Consider the following 17,323-nt stretch of genomic DNA (forward strand, 5'->3'; position numbering starts at 1 on the left):
GAACAATGAATACAAAAATCAGGACTTCTCAAACTATAGAGTGCCTAAAAATTACCTGGAGGGCTTGTAAAACATTGATTCCTGTCCCAGAGATCCTGATTTTTGTATTCATTGTTCTAGTCTTTAAAAAAATTTTTTTTTTATTGGAATATAGTTGCTTTGCAATGTTGTGCCAGTTTCTACTGTACAGCAAAGTGCATCAGCCACATGTATACACAAATTGCTTCCCTTTTGGATTTCCTTCCCATTTAGGTCATGGAACATTGAGTAGAGTTCCCTGTGCTATGCAGTAGATTCTCATTAGTTATCTATTTTATACATAATATTGTTAGTGCATATACACCAGTCCCAGTATGCCAGTTCATCTCACCCCCCCCCCCACCTTCTCCCTTGGAATCCATATGTTTATTCTCTATGTCTGTGTCTCTTTTTCTTTGGAAATAAATCTATACCATTTTTCTATATTCCACATATATGTGTTAATATATGATACTTGTTTTTCTCTTTCTGACTTCACTCTGTATGACAGACACTAGGTCCATCCATGTCTCTACAAATGACTCAATTTCATTCGTTTTTATGGTGGAGTAATATTCCATTGCATATATGTACCACATCTTTATCTGTTCCTCTCTGGAAGAACATTTCCATGCTTCCATGTCCTGACTGTTGTAAATAGTGCTGCAGTGAAGATTAGGGTGCAAAGTGCATGAGTCTTTTTGACTTATGGGTTTCTCTGGGTATTTGTTCCATTCTTATCTATTGCCTTCACTTCATGGGTTCCTCAGAATAGGTGTAGTGGATGTGAGTAGGATCCAGGCAAACTTCTGGCTCGCGTCTTGGCCCAAGGCTGCTCCTGGTTTATATATGTGGAGCCATTAAGGGGAATCTGGGCTGGACTTGGGTCCTGCACTAAGTCTTTGGCAGCAGCATCCTACTGCTTTGGGGGGAAATGTTCCACTCTCAGGAAAGGCATCTCTTTCCTAAGTTACATGAGAAAGGAGCTGTGAAGCCCTGCAGCGGCCACATCACCGTCACCCCTGTGAACAAAAAAGAAAGGAAATTAATTTGTAACCTAAAACTCTGAAAATACATGCTTGCAATGGAAATTTTGACAGAGCAATAGATCTGCAAAGAGCATTTTCTCTAAAATTGACATCTGTGTAATTTGACTGCTGCTATCTGATTAAATAGCAATTAAATGTTTCAAGACTCCTTGGAACTTTCAAAGATTATTTGAAAAGTAATTGTATTGTATTGATTAAATAATTTTAAGTTAAGCAGAATGTCACTGCATTTCTTAGTCTAGTCCTTTGCAAATAAATGCATCTTATTTATAGACCTATTGCACGCCCCCCAAATGTTGTTTATATGTTAATAATGATCCTATATTTAATGAGCATGAGTGGTGATGGAATTAAACGGTAAATTTGTTCCTTTGCTAAATCCTGTCTTGTTCCTTCTCTTTCTATTCTGACTCCACCGGCAACTCACTTCACAAACAACTGCAGAACTAAAACCTGAAAAGCAGAGAACACTGTGGTTTAAAGCTTGGTTTCTAGAGTGAGACATATCTCCATTTGAATTCCAACCTGCAGCTTACTAGCTTTATGTCCTGAGCCTATCATTTGTGAAAAGGATATAATAGTACCTACCAAATATGGTCATTATGAAATTGAACATTATCACTGTACAACATTGGACAGTGTCTGGCTAACAATAATTTTATTATTATAACAATAGGAGTAGTGACTATTATGATGATGATGCCTCAGTTTTTGAATCTGTAAAATGGATGTGACAGGGAATTAAAAATGTAAATGCATAAGTATTCAAAATTTCTTTGCCCATAGAGCTTTCAAGTAATTCCCTTCTAAGAAAACTTCTGGCATAGCTTGCTTGGCTCTTGCCCCTCCATTATTATGCCACCTGGGGTCATCCAGTGACGAGAAATCTCTGGACAAATGGAGCCAGTATTAGGACTGTGACAAGAAGAGAGAGAGAGATGGCAGAGGATGGGTGAGTGGATGCCAGAGGTGAGGGAGGGGAGGGAGGGAAGAGCCAGGTGGAGAGTTTGCTTAGGGATGCTGGGGAACAGAGCACACGGCTGCTGGAGCAGTTGCTTTGCTGGAAATAGATACTGAGAGGAGCAGAGACAGGAAAGAAAAACTTTAAGACTTTGGCTTTGTGCTAAGAATGCACTTCCCCTTTCGTGTTTTCTCTAGAGACTGCAGTGAAGCTTTGGACTGCCTCCAATTCATTTTTTTCTACTTAACTGCTGTTTCTTTGAACACATCCCGAGCTGAGGCCGGGCCATGAGGTGGCCATCTTTACTTCATTTACAGGGGAGTTGAGCTAGTACCATTCCAGGGCTGAATGAGGATGGGTCAAGGACCCAGTGCACAAGATGTGCCTAATTGCCAGTGGCAACTATTTCCATTGCTGTGCATCACACTTTGCCTGTGGCTAGAGGCTGCAAGCAAAGGTCACCTGCTCAATTTACCCACATCGGTGCATTATCCTCTGTATAAACTGGGGACACCAGCCACATTGTTTGTTTTCAAAGAAACCATCAATGTGGTGTTCTACAATGCTACCCTGCAGACCAGGGCCATCAGCACGAGGTTTATAAAGGAAAGCAGGCGGCTAGGGGGCAGAATCTGACCTTGGCCTTGCTGTATGGTATGGGCAACTCCTTGAGCTGCAGTTTCCCCGTTAGTAAATGCAGATAAGGTCCAAGGTCCTGTGTTGTGTTTCTCGGCTTCAGGTGCAGACAACAGCAGATCATCAGAAGGACTAATTGCACACTCCACTACCTGCATTGCTCTGAGCTAGTGCCCTAAAGGAGACCCAAAAGTATAAAAGAGGGGCCTCAATTAAAAAAAAAAACTCCTAAAATCTGACTGGAAGAAAAAATGTGAACATCTTTGTGTGTGTGTGTGTGTGTGTGTGTGTGTGTGTGTGTGTGTTTAAATTGGAGTTACCTAATGAAAGTCCAACCAGTCCATCCTAAAGGAAATCCATCCTGAATATTCATTGGAAGGACAGATGGTGAAGCTGAAACTCCAATACTTTGGCCACCTGATGCGAAGAACTGACTCATTTGAAAAGACCCTGATGCTAAGAAAGATTGAAGGTGGGAGAAGGGGATGACAGAGGATGAGATGGTTGGATGGCATCACTGACTCAATGGACATGAGTTTGAGTAAACTCCGGGAGTTGGTGAGGGATAGGGAGGCCTGGCATGCTGCAGTCCATGGGGTTGCAAAGAGTTGGACACGACTGAGAGACTGAACTGAACTAAACTGAATAGAAGTCTGGGCTTCCCTGGTGGCTCAGATGGTAAAGAATTCAGCCGCAATGCAGGAGACTCACACTCAATCCCTGGGCTGGGAGGATCCCCTGGAGAAAGGAATGGCAACCCACTCCAGTATTCTTGCCTGGAGAATTCCATGGATAGAGGAACCTGGTGGACTACAGCCCATGGGGTCTCAAAGAGTTGGACACAACTGAGCGACTAACACTTTCACTTTCAATGAATGTCTACCTGTTATATGTTCCCAATGTGTAACCATTTTATGACACTTTTGAGCTGCTATGGGGTGATACAAACATGGGATGTCAGTTCTGGAAACACCTTTCCTTAATGACTTTAAAACAAAACTCATCAAAACAAAACCTAAACCAGAATAGCGTATAACCTTCCTTTGTATTGCCATGTGGCACACTGGCAATGAACCAATCAACAAGGAAAGTTTAGGTTGATAGAAGTTTCTCGAGCCCTTCTTCTCTCACTGCCTCTCTCTGCTTCATCTTTAATGACACCCAGCCTGTCTTCAGCCACATGCTGCTGAGGTTGAATGCTCATCGCCCTTGTCTGACCCACATCGCAGGTGCCCGCTCCTTTATCTACTGTGTTAGCTAGAGGGCCAGGCGGGACCTTGTGAAATAATAATAAAAAGCCTTCCAACTTGCCTGGAAAGTTTGGAAATATCACTGGCTTCACCCAGGTATCTGGAGATGACTTATCAGGTTCAGTTTTGTTTAACGGACTTCCTTGTGCCAAGAAAAATCTTCCTCCCAACCCAGAAGGCAGATGCCGCAGCCCACACAAGCCCTCAAGTGTCTGCACCTGCAGCCGTGTTCTGAAGCCAGCCTGATGCCTATGAAGTCTTCTGCTGGATCCTGATCAAGACCGTGATGCTGGGAGTGGGGGCTGCCCAAAGAGGGTAGGTTCAGGGGCAGCCCACTGCAGAGGGTGTACATGTGCTTATTATGATACTTTCACTGAAGTGACCCAGGAGGGAGGAGAAGAGGCTGAATTCCTTGATTTACTCCCAGTTGTGGTTCCAAGCTCTTTGGACTGTGGCCCAGTTTGGCCAAGTGAAAGATCTTGTGGCCCACTGAGCCCACTGATTCTCACTTTTGGGTGAGAAAGAATTTGGTAATAAAGGACAAAGGGGAAGAGAAAAATAATCGACATGGTCGTGCAGTAAATCCTCAGGACAAAACAATCAGCAGGAACTCTGAAGGGTAATTCTCCAAGTAATGTAAATTAATGGAATAGAACAATTAAAAACCCAGCCAACGCTGATGCCTCATTGTAGCAGTCAAGGGTTACAGTTGCAAACAACAGAATTGATTCTAGCAAGTTTACGTCAAAGAGGAATTTATTAGAGGATGTCAAGTCACTCCACCACCCTCCCCAGGACTGCTTGCCTTCAGCCCTGGATTTCCAGGGCACTTCCAAGCTGAGGCCTGGCCTGGGAGGCTCCGCATGTTGAGCGCAGGTCCCACAACGGGGTCCTAACTGTAAAAGAGGCTGGCACTGTAAATTCTGTGCTCTACCCTGTAGAACTCCTAAGGAAGGAAATAACCCAGACATAGGAAGGGTGTTCACATGGTGCTGGGTAGCCCAAAAAAACACAGCAAATATCTTTTGCAGTAATAACAAAGCACCCTTCCTGAAAAGTGCAGGATTTCCAGCTCTTGGCCTGCATGCGTACACCCTAGTTCTGCAGTGTTGTTTACTGATGGATGGAGGTCATACTTTTGTAGAACAGAGAATTAATATTCTCAGTAAATTCTTCTAATAAACTAATTTTCATGTCTGAATGCCAAGGTTTATTAATTCTTAATAATTTATTATGTTCCTAATTCCTTATAAAAATGAAATCCCATGTATGAAATTTCCTTTGAGGGTAATGAAAATGTTCTAAAATTTGATTGTGGACTTTTCAATAATGAGTTCCAGGAATATTTGTATATTCACATTCCTAAGAATGACACCTTTATCTTAAGCCTCAAAATGGTTTAAAATGACCTTAAAATGGTTCAAAATCCTAAACTTAAGAGCTAAAACTATACAGCTCTTAGAAGAAAACATTGAGGAAAATTTCTATGGCAGTGAATTTGGCAATAATTTCCTGGACATGATACCAAAGCACAGGCAACAAAAAACAATATAGATAAATTGAACTTCATAACCTTTGTGTATCAAAGAACACTGTCAAGAAAGCAAAAAGATATCCTACAGAATGGAAGAAAATATTTGCAAATTACATATCTGATTATGGGTTAATGATATTAGTGATACTAACCCATTATCAGATATGTGATAAAGAACTCTGACAACAGAAACAAACAACCCAATTAAAAAACGGACAAAGGACTTGAATAGACATTTCTCCGTTGAAGATATACCAATGGTCAATAAGCACATGAAAAGATGCTCAATAATCATTAGTCATTCAGTTCAGTTCAGTTAAGTCACTCAGTCGTGTCCGACTCTGCGACCCCATGAATAGCAGCGCGCCAGGCCTCCCTGGCCATCACCAACTCCCGGAGTTCACCCAAACTCATGTCCATCGAGTCAGTGATGCCATCCAGCCATCTCATCCTCTGTCGTCCCCTTCTCCTCCTGCCCCCAATCCCTCCCAGAATCAGAGTCTTTTCCAATGAGTCAACTCTTCACATGAGGTGGCCAAAGTATTGGAGTTTCAGCTTTAGCATCATTCCTTCCAAAGAACACCCACGACCGATCTCCTTTAGAATGGACTGGTTGGATCTCCTTGCAGTCCAAGGGACTCTCAAGAGTCTTCAACACCACAGTTCAAAAGCATCAATTCTTCGGCACTCAGCTTTCTTCACAGTCCAACCTTCATATCCATACATGACCACTGGAAAAACCATAGCCTTAACTAGACGGACCTTTGTTGGCAAAGTAATATCTCTGCTTTTGAATATGCTATCTAGGTTGGTCATAACTTTCCTTCCAAGGAGTAAGCGTCTTTTAATTTCATGGCTGCAGTCACCATCTGCAGTGATTTTGGAGCCCCAGAAAATAAAGCCGGACACTGTTTCCACTGTTTCCCCATCTATTTGCCATGAAGTGATGGGACCAGATGCCATGATCTTCGTTTTCTGAATGTTGAGCTTTAAGCCAACTTTTCCACTCTCCTCTTTCACGTTCATCAAGAGGCTTTTTAGTTCCTCTTCACTTTCTGCCATTAGGGTGGTGTCATCTGTATATCTGAGGTTATTGATATTTCTCCCAGCAATCTTGATTCCAGCTTGTGCTTCTTCCAGCCTAGCGTTTCTCATGATGTACTCTGCATATAAGTTAGTCATTAAGTGAAGTTGCTCAGTCGTGTCTGATTCTTTGTGACCCCATGGACTGTAGTCTACCAGGCTCCTCTGTCCATGGGATTTTCCAGGCAAGAATACTGGAGTGGATTGCCATTTCCTTCACCAGATCTTCCCGACCCAGGGATTGAACCCCGGTCTCCCACATTGTAGGCAGACACTTTACCATCTAAGCCACTTCTAAGGGAAGTCATTAGTTAGTCATTAGGGAAATACAAATCAAAGCCACAATGAGTTAACACTGCACACCTACTATATTTACTAGGATTCCTATAGTGATTTTTTTTAGTTGAAAAAAAAAACATGTTGGTGAAGATATGGAGAAACTGGAACTTTCATGTGTTGCTGGTGGGAATGTAAAATGGTGTAGCTGTTTTGGAAATACTTTGGCAGTTACTCAAAATTTAAGCATAGAATTAACATATAACCCAGCAGTTTCATTCCTAGGTATATATCGAAAATAAATGAAAGCAGGAACTTGAACAAATACTTGTACACCAGTGTTCACAGCAGCATTACTCACAATAGCCAAAAGATGGAAACCACGAAAGTGTCAACTGATAGATGAATGGATAAACAAGGTGTGGTATGTACATATGATGGAATATTACTTGATCATCAAAAGAAATGAAATTTTGGTGTATGCTGCAACTTGGATGGGCCTTGAAAATGCTAAATGAAATAAGCCAGACACAGAAGGACAAATATTACATAATTACACTTACAGAAGGTACCTAGAATAGGCAAGTTTATAGAGACAGAAAGTAGAATAGGTCTTACCAGAGCTGGGAGCAAGAGAAAATGGGGAGTTATTGTTTTAATAGGTTATAGAGTTCATGTTGGAGATGATGAAAATGTTTGGGTTATAGATAGTAGTGATGATTACAGAGCATTGTGAAAGCCACTGAATTCTACATTTACAGATGGTTAAAATAGTAAATTTTATGGTATGTATTAACTTATTTTGGGCTTCCCTGATAGCTCAGTTGGTAAAGAATCTGTCTGCAATGCAGGAGACCCTAGTTCGATTCCTGGGTCGGGAGGATCCGCTGGAGAAGGGATAGGCTACCCACTCCAGTATTCTTGGGCTTCCCTTGTGGGTCAGCTGGTAAAGAATCTGCCTGTAATGCAGGAGACCTGCGTTTGCTCCCTGGGTTGAGAAGATCTCCTGGAGAAGAGAAAGGCTACCCACTCCAATTTTCTGGCCTAGAGAATTCCATGGACTGTATAGTCCATGGAGTCACAAAGAGTCGGACACGACCGAGTGACTAAGCACACACACACAACATATTTTACCATGGGCTTCCCTAGTGACTCAGTGGTAAAGAATCCACTTACCAATGCAGGAGACTCGAGTTTGAACCCTGGGTCGAAAAGATCCCCTGGAGAAGGAAATGGCAACCCACTCCAATATTCTTGCCTGGAAAATTCCATGAATAGAGGAGCAGGGTAGGCTATAGTCCATGGGATTCCAAAAGAGTCAGACACAAGTTAACGACTGAACAGTATTTTACCACAATTTAAAAAATTAGGTTGTGACAATGTTGGCACATCTCTGAGTATGCTGCAGCTATTGTATAATTTTTATGGGTAAATTGTATGGTATGTAGATTATATCTAAATAAGGCTTTTAAAAAATCCTTTCCAGCTCTGGCAGTCTCTATGATGTATCCATTAATCTGTTTATTTATTCATTAATTCAACACATTTTTGTTGTGTTCCTACCGTGCCAGCTGTTAGGAATAAGGAGATAAATAAAATAAATGCAATTCCTGGCCTTTCCTTGCTTAAAACACTGTGGGTTTTAAAAAGTAATCATAGCTAACATTTACTGAGTGTTCACTAAATCCTGAGCATTGGCAGAAGCACTTAAATGTACCTATCTCGTGCGGTTCTCCCAGCTGTGTACTGAACTGGGCTCTTCTGGAATAAGGAAATGTGCTCAGGGTCACACAATCAGAATTTGAACTTGGTCTGTCTTACCTTGAAATCCTTGCTCTTAATCATTCATCACCATATGTGGCAGCTGTGTTCCAGCACCTGAAATTGGGGTATTCCCTGGAGACCTGCACATAGGCCTGTTTGACAGGCTGGCTGATCTGGGTAGCATTGCAGGGAGGGTTAAACTTGAGATGAAATGATCTCCAGGAGGAAGTGCGTTTGGAAAATAAGGCTTAAGTCCATGGAATCTTGCACAGCCATTTACAGTAATCACTATAAATCGGGTATCACTGTATTTTCTAAATGTCACATGATAAAATTTTAAATACAAAATCGAATTCATAATTAAACTTGTATCATTATGTTAATAGATACTATATGTATTATTTATTAAACACAGACTATATACCAGCCTCTAAGTTGTTGACCTGTCATCTTGTTTAATTCTCCTGACAGATCCATGATGTATACAGTGTGTTACTATTCCTATTTTACAAGTGAGGCGGCTAAGGCCCAGAGTAGTAGTTACTAATTTAGTCGCTCAGTCATGTCCGACTCTTGTGACCCCGTGGACAGTAGCCTGCCAGGCTCCTCTGTCCATGGGATTCTCCAGGCAAGAGTACTGGAGTGGGTTGCCATTTCCTTCTCCGGGGAAGACACAGAGAGTTTAAGTAATTTGTCCAAGGTTGCCCAGTCATTAGCAGAGCTGGGATTCTAGCCATGGCTTCTTGACTTGGAGTCCAGACTCTTAGCCACCATACAAATTGCTCTTCAATTATGTTAAAATATGCAAAATAGATGGGCATGAAACGAGTTGTATCAAGATGGGGGGATGATGGTGATTTCCCACTCCCCCCAACAACCCCAGTGATTTATTGTTTTCCAAGAATACGTCATATTAGTGATGACTTTTTTAGACCAACAAAAGAAATCACTGTTTCATTTTGTTGTATTTGGTTTTGCAGTTGCCTGTGCGCATGCACAGACTAAGCCAGAGCAGTTGCACACACAAGCCGGGTGCTGGGAGAGGCCTGCCCCTATGTGGGCTGCAGCTGCCCTGACTCTGCTGCCATCTTCTGGGAAGGGGAGGAGAGTGTCCCCTTATCACACTTCTCAACACTGAGGACCTCTCTTTAAAAAAAAACTTGTTTTTCTAACTTGTGAGAGAGTCTGTATCAAACTGTGGTTGAAAGCAAAACGGTACCTGGATTCGAATCTTGGTGCTGATGGTCTCAGTATCTGGGCAACTGCTCTCAGCCTCAGCTTTGTCCTCAAATAATGGAAATAACCAGTACTACTGTATAGGGTCATTGTGGGAATTAAATTGGCTGGTTTTGAAATGGACCTAGAGTGCCTGGCACAGTGTAGGGTAGATAAATAGTATGCCCTTCTGATGTTTCTCTGGCATCTTTTTGATGATTAATTCTTGTGGTTAAACATTTTTCTAATAGTAAACACCGGTATTTCTTCTTTCCTGAATTGGTTGCTTGTGCCCCTTCCTAACGGAGAAGGCAATGGCACCCCACTCCAGTACTCTTGCCTGGAAAATCCCATGGACAGAGGAGCCTGGTAGGCTGCAGTCCATGGGGTCGCTAAGAGTTGAACACGACTTTCCCTTTCACTTTTCACTTTCATGCATTGGAGAAGGAAATGGCAACCCACTCCAGTGTTCTTGCCTGGAGAATCCCAGGGACGGGGGAGCCTGGTGGGCTGCGGTCTATGGGGTCGCACAGAGTCGGACACGACTGAAGCGACTTAGCAGCAGCAGCAGCCCCTTCCTTATTTGTCTACTGGTGTCTCAATTTTACAGTGTGTTTAAGTCAGAGACTAAGAGCATTCTGGAAGGGTCTCTGTGAGGGGAGGGATGGCGAGTAGAGGTCTTTTCCCTGGGACCCTGATGCCTTTCTTTTTTTCCAAGGAACATTGTTTACTGCAGCCTCCTCACTCCCTGCAACAGGCCCTGTTTCCTCCCTGAGAAATTTTCATCTGCCTTAAAGGGTCAGTCATTTGAATAGCTCATTCCCACTGGACTGCTACACCCACCGATCTCCCACGAGTGACTTCTTCCTGCGTCCAGTGAAATTGTGTTCCATCAGAATGGCTGTAACCAGTCTGCTCTGAAGCTGTTTCAGCTGTACGTGTCCCTAAGCAGTGTGCTACTTCCCAGCCCTGTGTAATCGCACAGACTGCCAAATACCTGATCTCTCTGGGCAAAGTGCAAAAGCCTAAGGAACCGCTTAGATAAAAGGCACATTCTTCAGATAGTTCCACCTCTTTTCCCTCTTGCCTGGTGCCATCTTGTCTGACTTAGATGCCTACCTTTTCTTCATCATGGAGCAAAAGGGACCTGGGCCAAAGAATTTGGAGGTTTCTAAATTGCAAAAGGAGTCAAACCTCCCCCCAGACAAATGATCCCTGATGGAAAAGTTTTCTTGGATAAGTGTGTCTGGGTAGCTTGGTGGTAACATGAAATTGGCTACTAGTCTTAAGATATGTGTCTGAGTGAGGTGTAGGGGTAGAGACATGCCAGTATCCCAACATGGTAAGGGCCAGAGGCTGTGGAGAGGAAGCTCAGATTTCCTCTCCAAGGTCGTTGGCTTTTCCCATGAAGATCTTCCCTAAATGCGAGATCACCTTCTGCCTTGAGAGTACTAGCATTGAAGCTTACATCCTGGAGCCCCGTGTCTCCTGAATTCACCCGCATGCCCAGTTCAGGCTGTGTGATTTAGAGGAAAGAGTATTAGAGTGGAAGACAGAATATTTGAGTTCGCATCGAGGCTTTGCCTTTTCTTACCTTTGTAACCATGGGAACCAACTTTGTTTTCTCATCTGGAAGATGGGGATAAGATTCCTGTTTCTGCTCACCTTTACGCTTGACCATGGAGTAAACTGTGTGTACTGGGTAAGGGCAAAAGACAGAAAAGACAGAAGAATCTCCTCTCCTCTTAGAGATATAGGCAGTCAGCACCGTGCCTAAACCAGTACCTTGTGTGGAGTGCAGAGAACTGAAAGTGCTACCTGTCTTCAGAAAGAGATCTGAAGGAGGAAGGGCGACTTGGTTCGAGGTATACGTGTGTGCGTGTATGTATTTTCCTGTGACTCTGCTGTCCTGATACCTGAGCCAAGCTGATCTGTGGCACTGCTGCTGTTGTGTCGCTTCAGTCGTGTCCGACTCTGTGCGACCCCACAGACGGCAGCCCACCAGGCTTCCCTGTCCCTGGGATTCTCCAGGCAAGAACACTGGAGTGAGTTGCCATTTCCTTCTCCAATGCATGAAAGTGAAAAGTGAAAGGGAAGTCGCTCAGTCGTGTCCGACTCTTAGCGACCCCGTGGACTGCAGCCCACCAGGCTCCCCTGTCCATGGGATTTTCCAGGCAAGAGTACTGGAGTGGGGTGCCATTGCCTTCTCCATGGCACTGCTAGGGGCTATTATTTCCTTCCCTTATTCTGCTGAGGTTTTTTTTTTTTTTTCAGTCTGATGAGAGGCCTGGCACCTGTTGGAAAGGAGAGGTGCTTCCTTGGTACCTAAGGGAGTATCTGAAGAGGTCACCTGAGTTTATAGCCGTTGGTATCGTGGATAAGTTCAGTTTGACAACCTTTATGGAATGTCGAGCTCATGATGCTGGTCTGGGAGACAGACGCAGAGGCAGCAATTAGAATTCAGGTGATAGCTGCGGTAGTCGAGGGCTGACAGGAGCAGTGGAAACAGGAAGGCTGGCTACAGCACTCGGCGGGGTGGGGGGATGCTGAACAGAGCTTGAGGGGACAGATGGGAACTGGCCAGTGTTCCCAGAAGAATGTTAGTTGCTTCAAGAAAGACTCAGTTCTGTGAGCAAGCCTCTCACCATTTTGTCTTGAATAAGGAAGAGTTTATCTTGGGAGAGGAAATGGGAGGGCTTACCTCTGTCACATAGAAAAATCAGAGAGGCAGAGTAGGTGGCTAGAAAGTCATAGGACCTGGTGAATGGAGAGCTCTTTTTAACTCAGCTTCCTGGTGAAATGTCTTATGCTTCTAGCATTTCTCTAGCTAATTCTGAGGGGATGGTTGATGGTCATTTAAAAGCTATCAGAGAGACAGTTGGCACCTCTGTATATTTTTTCGTATAACCGCAAAGTGTATTTCTGATTTAAATTTTGATGGTTTGGTCTGCATGCTAGTTAAATACTTTTAACAGTTGAAACAAGTGAATGTTGGCGTTTCCTAGCCTTGTGCATCACATCATCCCATGCCCTTCAGTAAGTTTGTTAACCTCTGCCTTGAGCAAGATGCTCTAGAGTCTGCCAAGGAAAGTAAGAGTATGATCCAGTGTAGTAGGAAAAACACAGAATTCTATCCCAGGAATCTTCATTTTAATCCAGATTCGCTCATGGGTGAGCCAAGGGAAGTCACTGTCTCTCACTTTCTTCACCTGTCCGGTGGGGACGCTCAGCCCTGCCCGGCTGCCTTAAGCTGGAGGTGAAGTGCTTCCCAGTGTCCCGGGCTGGATGCAGTCAGCACTTCAGGGTGACACTCAGCTCTGGCATCAGTTTCAGTGTGGGTTAAACAGGAATCTGCCCTGGCCTCTGAGAACACATCTTGACAGGCAGTGTTTGCAAAGGTCAGAGCTGCTTCGACATGTCTTCCTGACAGGGCTTCATTTCCAAGGACAGCCTCCTTTGACTAGAGCCACGGAAGGTCAAGGGGATAAGGTCCTCTAATCCTTTTGCTGAGACTGTGTACAGGAGCCCAGATGCTTTCCTGGCCCATTTGGAAGGCACCCACCCCCCTGTATCTCCTTCAGGTCTGGTGGTGGTGCTAGATTTGCAGAGCGTCTGTGCCTGCGCCTCACACCTGCCTCTGCTCCAGAGAGCTGCAGCTGCAGTGGGCTGGCTGGGACACCCTGAGACCTTGCTCTTGCACAGCTGCCTTCTCCCCGGCTCCTGTACCCGCCCCTCTGAAGTCACTGGTCCGCGCTACAGTTGGAAGCCCTGCCTGGAGCTGGATCCTTACAGAAGGTACTTCCTTGCCTTTCTCTTTCTGCCAGAATTGGGTGCGTATCAGTGCTGGGGCATCAGATTCGTAGAGCAGCGGGAAGCGGGGGCTGCCTGTCTGGCCCCAGGCGCTCACTGGTCATTGTTTCTTCCAGCTCTGCCCCATAGACTTCCAGTCGCTGATTGATGGAGGCAGTGAGCAGTCTGGGGATTGCTCACAGAAGCCTTGCTCCGCTGTGGGATCCAGGAGGTGGGTGGGCGGGGGAGGAAGTTTCTAAGACAGAGACTGGAAGAAAGAGATGCATCAGTGGAGGGTTTCAGCTCTTTAGGATGCTGTGTTCTCATTAGGAACAATTTTATTAATAAGCCACTCAGCTGCAGGGAGGGAGGAGGAAAAGCATAATTAATTATGACCCCTGTCCCAGTTGAGCGCCTAGCTCTGGGAGAGTCCAGGGAGAAAGGTGTGTACCATTTCAGCATCTTCAGATGCATCCCTCTAAACTGCTAGCAGCTCTGAGAACAAACTTTCTAATCGAATGATCTGTGCTGTTTTCCTCTTTCTGCAAGATCTAGTATCAGCTTATTGAGCATCAAATTCCTTTCTGATCCTCAGCTTATTGAGCATCAAATTCCTTTCTGACCCCAGTCCCCTCTTCCTGAGAGCCAAAATGAAGTCAGTGTTTGATTTTCCAGCAAGGTCACAGATCACCTGACCAAATCTTTAACAGCTAGGGAGCCAGTGCTGTCGTGCTGAACTCAGGAGCGATCAGCTCCGGTCCAGCAGCAGAGCCCCCGGGAAGAAGTGACTTCTCTGGCTCCAGGCTGGGGCAGGGGAAGGATGCCAAGGGAAGGTACTGTGGTCACTGCTTCCCTCCTTACAGTTCTCTCTTCTTCATGAAGCTCCAGATTCAGCTGCTGCAATGCAGGCAAAAATGACAGACACATGCAGAAAAATGTGGGAACGGAGTTAATGAGATTGTGTTAATGAGATTGTGTTAATGTGTTATTTATTGAGCGTGAATTATCTCTTTGTTTCCTGGGGTCGGTGGGGAGCGAGCCCGCTGGAGGCTGGAGAACTCGTTTGGTGGAAGCTTTTCCAGGAGTGTGTCTCACTCCCCAGGTGCCTGTGCTTCAGCCCTCTTAAGCAGCTCTGTCAGATGCCTCCGGATTCTTAGCACAGGGGACATTTCCACTTGGAGGCGTGGGGCCCTGTAGTGGGGAAGCGGGAAGCTCTCATCATTTGGGGAGATCGGAACCAGGTATAAGTAATATTTTTTCCTCTTTTGGAAAGAGCGTTTTTGCCTCTGCAAGAGGTCGTGCAGGGATTGACGGATCGCTGTTGGTGCACTACCTTGCTAAATATTTGACTTTGTTAGGTTGAATTCTCCAAGAATTCTCATGGCAATAAGGCTGTGCTTTGAGCCAAGTTTTCTTTTTAAGGAAATCCAAGGTGCTATTTATTTTGGCATGCAGCCTGTTCTGGGATGAAATATGGCATTTTTATTATTGCAGAATAAAGAGACGTTTGAAAGGAACACAAGTACAGAGCTAGGTTTCAGTTTCAGGGCTAAATAGAGGAAGGTTTCTTTGTATTTGGATTTGAGGTTAAAAATGGTATCATTAAAAAGAATCAGTGTGGAGAGAGAGAGTGTGGGGATATACTGCTGGCGCTGGGCTGACCCAAGGAAATCCATGCTCCTGGGCATGGGCTGTGCTGGAACCGTTTCTAACGTGGCCTGGTAGTTACATATGGGCCATCACTGCTGTCTGCCAATGACTGCCTCTGGTCAATTTTGAACTGAAAGCCTCAGTCCTCATCTCTTCACTGCACATTGGCTTTGAGAGGCAGGGTGGACTGCCCCTAATTAACTGGATAAATTTGGGTTGGCCGCATAGCTTTTTTGTGTCTTTGTTCCTTATCTGCAACTTGGAGATGATCTGCCACATGTTAGGATGGAGGTGGATGGGGTTGGGGGAGTGTCTACAGAAAATAAATTGTGTAGGAGTTCTGAACTTCACAAGCTTAATAGGGGAGAAAAACTGGAAAAAGATACAGTTGTACATACTCAAAACATCTAGAATATGATGAGCTCGTGAGAGAGGTTGGGAGCTAACTGGGCATACTTGATCCTGGGATAGGCCATAAACAAATGAAAGTTACATAACACGACTAGGTGTTACAAGGTTCGAACACTGGGCAGACAGTTTAACAGAAGATGCAATAAACTGCTTCTATGTCAAAATATTAAATGCTCCAGGAGGTTGCAAAATTCCATTTTAAAGGGGAATTCTGTCCAACAAAGCTATTTTTCATATTCTGTTGTATTGCAAACAAAGTAGCGTGTGTTGATAGAGCATTTAGTCTTTGATTCCACTCCCCTGCTGCTGCTGCTAAGTCACCTCAGTCGTGTCCGACTCTGTGTGACCCCATAGACCGCAGCCCACCAGGCTGCCAGGTCCCTGGGATTCTCCAGGCAAGAACACTGGAGTGGGTTGCCATTTCCTTCTCCAATGCATGAAAGTGAAAAGTGAAAGTGAAGTCACTCAGTTGTGTCCAACTCTTAGCGACCCCATGGACTGCAGCCTACCAGGCTCCTCCGTCCATGCGATTTTCCAGGCAAGAGTACTGGAGTGGGGTGCCATTGCCTTCTCCTAACCACATCAAACATCCACTCACTGGAAGAAAACTCCCTTAGCTAAATTCTGAGATGTTCACAGTGAGGACCCTGGGCCAAAGTGGAGAAGGCTGGGGTGGGTAGGGCTGGAAGTGGCATGATACGGACATGACAGTGCTCCCTTTTCTTTAGAGCTTTAGAATGAAAGCTTGCTTGGCCCTGTTCTTCAGAGAGTTGGGGTATCAGCTCCATTTAATTTCTCTTGCCTTGGAATGATTAATTTTAGCAAAATTCAAGTCTAAGAGAACAATTAGAGGTCTCTATAGAGTTCTTTTTTAATGAAATTTGACCCCAAGTGTGTTGCAAAGTTATCTGAAGCTCTATGACCTGGTATATGAAGGACTGAATTGTAACTCTAACCAAGGGCAGTGGGTGTGACTGAACTCCTTGAGGTGACAGTGAGTTTCTGCAGCCGGAGGTTCACCTGCACCCTCTTGCTTAGGAGGAGCTTTGTTACTTGGTGTCCAGCCTCAGAGAAGCAGATTGCACTTGGCCAGAAGCACTTACAAAGGGAGCCGTCCTCCTTATGCATGCCCAGAAGATGCGTCATCTGCACTGGAGGGAGAAGCAAAGAAGCAGAGTCAGGAACGTTTTCCCTCACAAAAGAGAGCTAGGGCTCAGTCTTCAGGCTTGCTTATATTAGTGGACAAATGTTTACAAATCACTTTCGTTCCCAGCACAGGCTTGGAGTCGACTTGACTTAAGAGCAAATCCTACACCAACTCTGGCTTGTTATGTAACTTGGGGCAGGCCTTTAAACTCTCTCAGCCTCAGTCTCCCATCCAAGTACTAACCAGGACCGACCCCGCTTAGCTTCTGAGATCAGATGAGATCGGGCGCATTCAGGGTGGTATGGCTGTAGATAGCCTCAGTCTCCTTGTCTGGAAAATGGGTGACAATAATAACCCTCTTGGGGTTATGGTGAGGCTTGCATGAGGTCATTCGAGTATGCCAAGGGCTCCAAGCTCTGCCTGTTACTCAGTAATGTTATGAGGTGGGAGGAAGAGGGATACAGAGGGAGAGAAGAGGCTGTGATGATGAAGGGGCCATGTATAGGGTTTTGTCCTCCCCCTTCTCCTTCACACTTTTCC

The 17,323-nt window shown here is 44.7% G+C and overlaps 1 protein-coding gene across 2 annotated transcripts in view; it reads left to right on the forward strand.

Annotated features, from left to right (window-relative positions):
• The window catches only part of KANK4 (KN motif and ankyrin repeat domains 4), a 66,186-nt gene that overhangs the window by 10,761 nt on the left and 38,102 nt on the right, over nt 1–17,323 (forward strand). Inside the window, exon 1 of one of the 2 annotated variants that reach the window (XM_010833907.1) lies at nt 13,419–13,581. The exons of the other annotated variant lie outside the window; for it this stretch is intronic. The gene's annotated coding sequence lies outside the window, so the exon portion shown is untranslated. Of the gene's footprint in view, nt 1–13,418; nt 13,582–17,323 lie in introns of those variants that run through there. 2 annotated transcript variants of the gene reach the window in all.

This window comes from Bison bison, unplaced genomic scaffold, assembly GCF_000754665.1.
Source record: "Bison bison bison isolate TAMUID 2011002044 unplaced genomic scaffold, Bison_UMD1.0 scf7180017863957, whole genome shotgun sequence".
NCBI lineage: Eukaryota > Metazoa > Chordata > Mammalia > Artiodactyla > Bovidae > Bison > Bison bison.